The sequence below is a fragment of the Cannabis sativa genome, chromosome 4 (assembly GCF_029168945.1).
Source record: "Cannabis sativa cultivar Pink pepper isolate KNU-18-1 chromosome 4, ASM2916894v1, whole genome shotgun sequence".
NCBI lineage: Eukaryota > Viridiplantae > Streptophyta > Magnoliopsida > Rosales > Cannabaceae > Cannabis > Cannabis sativa.
Window position 1 is genome coordinate 52,150,981 of NC_083604.1, and position 4,253 is coordinate 52,155,233.

The 4,253-nt window shown below is 36.2% G+C and overlaps 1 non-coding gene across 1 annotated transcript; it reads right to left on the reverse strand.

Annotated features, from left to right (window-relative positions):
* Positions 1-2,484: 2,484 nt before the first annotated feature.
* LOC115715419 (small nucleolar RNA R71) lies at positions 2,485-2,591 on the reverse strand. The gene has a single exon (XR_004011290.2). It is a non-coding gene; the product is annotated as a small nucleolar RNA R71 (small nucleolar RNA).
* Between the last annotated feature and the right edge of the window lie 1,662 nt (positions 2,592-4,253).

Genomic DNA, 4,253 nt, shown 5'->3' on the forward strand with positions numbered 1-4,253 from the left:
ATTTTTAACGAAAATTCACAAACATCAATCAATCATCATATAACACTCAATACAACATGAAACCATCCAAATAACAAACAATCGTTTTAAAGTCCAAATTTCTTGCAACAAAATCAATTACCATGGCTCTGAGGCCAGTTGTTGGAATTTATTTTACCAGGATCTTAGATCTTTTAACAAGTATGTTGTTTAACACCCTAAATATGAACTTACTAAAACGATAAAATAAACACTTATAAAGTTAAGAAAACCCTACATTGATGCAGCGGAATTAATGTCTCCTTCCACTCAGATCTTTAACCCTTGTATCCTTTCTGTCGCAGAGTATAATCAAGACCTGAGCCCGAATGTCCATCTTCTTTGAGTTTGATCCTTCACAGTCTTTCAATCTATGATTGAGTTACTGCTTGCTGTGTGTGGGCACTTACTCTTTCACTAGGGTCACGAAATATAGAAGAGAGAAAAGAGAAGAATGGTTTCGGCCAGGTATAGAAAAGGCAAGGGTCAGTTTTTCTGAAGAGAGAAATTTCTGTCAGATAACTAATGAATTGTGTTAAAAACTTATGATTTGACTAAGCCATCACTTTCTATTTATAGGCAACTACTAGGTTTAGGTTAGGAATTATTTGGCATTAAAATAATGAAAATATTAATTTGAAATTTCCACAAATAGTGGCCGGCCATGGTGTGTTAATGGGCCCCACTTGATTTTACAGTTTTAACAAATTTTATTTCTATTTTCTCAAAAACGCCAATTTTTCAATTCTAACCATTTAAATGCCAAAACTAATTATTTAATAACTAAAATAGATTATTAAATAATATTGTCATTTAATTTAATTATTAACTAGACATATAAAGTCCATTAATAAATAAATAAACCTAGAATCTCTTTTCTTTACAATTTCACCCCTGCTTAGTGAAAATTCACAAAATTAGACATAATCTAACTTTAGAATTATAATTGATCAATCACGAATCAATTAATGAGTCTTACAAGCAGAATGTTCTCAAATAGAATGGGGACCATGGATCTATATGCTGAGCTTCCAATAAGTGAACAAAATTTACCAAGTAAATTCCTACTTATTAATTCTTCGTTGAATCCACTCTTAGAACTTAGAATTGCACTCTCAGACTTATATATAACATATTATATGTTCCACAATATCAATATGCTATCTCATTTAACTATTGTTATAATCTTATTGTGATTTAAAGATCCTCTATATAGATGATCTACATCGAGATGAGATTTCTTTACCGTTCTCACCCCTGAATGTATTTTGTCCCTTAAACACTTAGCTACCTGTAAATGGTATTTAGTGATCTAATAATTAGTCAGTTAAACAAGAGCTCATCCATTTACTTTTATTTGCTAAGCTCGAAGGGAATCATCACTTGACTTCTATACACCATTAGAAGCTATAGATTCCATATTTATGTTCAGCACTCCCACTCAATCATACTATCATGTTCCCAAAATATACGTATCACCCTGACCTAAAATTAGGCTTAACTAATAAATCAAAGAACATGAATAGCACTCCTGAGTTGAGCCTAAGCATATCAGGATTTAGATTCTTTTAATCTTAAGATCAACTACTGATATTGACTTGGAAAGATATATATATATATAACGGTAAGTTTGTAATATCTTAACTTAGTTGCAATATCGGTCCAGTCCAATGTATACTCCATACATTCAAAACTAGTATACTTTAGTAATGTCCTGGAAAGAACATAACACTTACTCCAAGTGTAAGTACACATCATCGCTGATTATCACATTAGTGTAAATCCAATAACACTGATGAAACAGGGACCAAGTCTTTTGATTCATATGATCACAATCACATTCCATTGTGTTGACGATACTGTAATTGTGAATAAACATATGATCTGGATTTAACTGATTTTGTGTATAAAAGTAATAAACATATTAAACCATTAGCATGTAAAATTCATGCAAACATCAATCACTTCAAATTCCTTATATTGATAACTAATCAGATTGTAAAGAGTTTTATTTAGGGCATAAAACCCAACAGATATGGCTAATAAAGGCAATAACAAAGGTGTCGTAGAAGACTAGGCTAATGGTCGCAATCCATCTGCCTGTAGCCTAAGGGACTGTCTGCTACAAACCTAATAGGGGCTTGATCTTGTATAAAGCCACCCGCCATTGAAGCTAACAACTTTGAAATCAAGTCAGTCATATTGCAGATGGTTCAATCCACAGTCCAGTTTGAGGGATTGCCATCAGAAGATCCCAATATGCATCTTGCAAACTTTGAGGAGCTGTGCCAAACATTCAAGATGAAAGGGGTTAGCGATGATGCAATTCAGTTGAAGCTATTCCCATTCTCACTGTGGGATCGAGCAAAGAATTGGTTGGTGTCTTTCCCACCTAACTCCATTAACACATGGGAGGAATTGGCCCTGAAATTTCTCTCCAAGTTTTTTCCTCTGGCCAAACTTGTCAGAATGAGATCAGAGATCAATAACTTCTTTCAGCACGACAATGAGTCTCTTTATGAAACCTGGGAGAGATTCAAAGACCTGATCAGAAAGTGTCCGCATCACGGGATTGAGAAGTGCATGCAAGTTCACAACTTCTTCAATGGGTTGACAAGTACAAACTCTACACTCATTGATGCAGCTTCTGGTGGAGCCTTCATGTAGAAAATTTCTAATGAAACTTATGAGCTATTAGATGAGATGGCCATGAATAACCAACATTGGCCAAGTGAGAGAAGCCAATCAAAGAAAGTGATAGGTTTACATGAAGTTGATGCCATTACAAAGCTAACAGCCCAAGTAGAAGCCCTTGCCAAGATGATGACAGCACAAGTAAAACAAGCCGGGGTAATCTATGAGTTATGTGGTGGGCCTCACTCTTATGACAATTGTCCAGTTGATGTGAATAGTCTCCCAATGGAGCAAGCTCAAGCCATTAGATTTCTGAAGGTTGGTGACTATACTTCTACTGATGGAGTTCTTCGTTTTATAAAAGTGCAGACATATGGCTAGCCTCAACAAGGTTTCTTTCATTAAAGAAATAGGCCACCACTTCAAAGATGTCTTCAACAGCCTGCTCAGTAATCAAGTACTAGTGGAGGGTCAAACATTTGAACATATTTATTGCTCTAATTCATAATGGATCCTAGATCCTCCATTAAAACTCTAGAGAATTAAGTGGGACAGATGGCTACTCAAATTGCTAGCCGAACTCAAGGTAATTTGCCTAGTACTATTAAAGTCAATCCAAATGAAAAGTGCAAGGCAATTATTGAGAAGTGGGAAGAACTATGTCGGGCCGAGTCAATAGAAGTCAGCTCAAGAAGAGGGTCAGGATCAACAGGTACAAGCACTAGTACAAGAGGAAAAAAAGACTACTTATGGTCTATAAACAAAAGAAGCCTCTCCTCCAATCAGTATTAAGCATCATGTCAAGATCCCTTATCCTCAAAGGCTTCCCAAAAGCAACATGGATAACCAGTTCAGTAAGTTTCTAGAAGTGTTTAAAAGGATGCATATCAATATTCCATTTGCGGAGGACTTGGAGAAAATGTCGAGTTATGTAAAATTCATGATAGACATTCTGTCTAAGAAAATAAAGATGGAAGACTTTGAGACTGTGGCATTGACGGAGGAGTGTAGTGCAATTTTACAAATAAAGCTCCCTCCTAAATTGAGAGATCCAGGGAGTTTTACCATACCATGAACTATTGGAAGAATAGAGGGTATCAACGGCTTGTGTGATTCGGGAGCCAGTATCAACCTGATGCCCTTGTAAGTATTCAAGAGATTGCAACTTGGATCAGCCAAGCCAACAACCGTGACATTGCAACTAGCTGACTGTTCTTTGGCTCATCCAAGGGGGTAATTGAAGATGCTCTTGTCAAGGTGGAGAATTTTATTTTTCTAGCTGAATTTATAGTTCTTGACATGGAGGAAAATAACAATGTTCCCATTATCCTTTGGAGACCCTTTTTGGCGACACACCAAATTCTAATTGATGCGCAAAAGGGTGAGTTAAAGCTGAGAGTATAAGGAGATAAAGTAGTGTTCAATGTACTCAAGGCTATAACTAGTGATGATTGTTTCTCGATTGATGTGGTGGAAACCAAGAAGCCTAATGAAGACCCTCTCAATCTAACTTTAGTGCGAGAGGATTTTGTTGACCAAGATGGAAAGGATGCGAGGGAATTCGCTTTGGGGCTGGATTCTTATGGGCCATTGAACCTAAA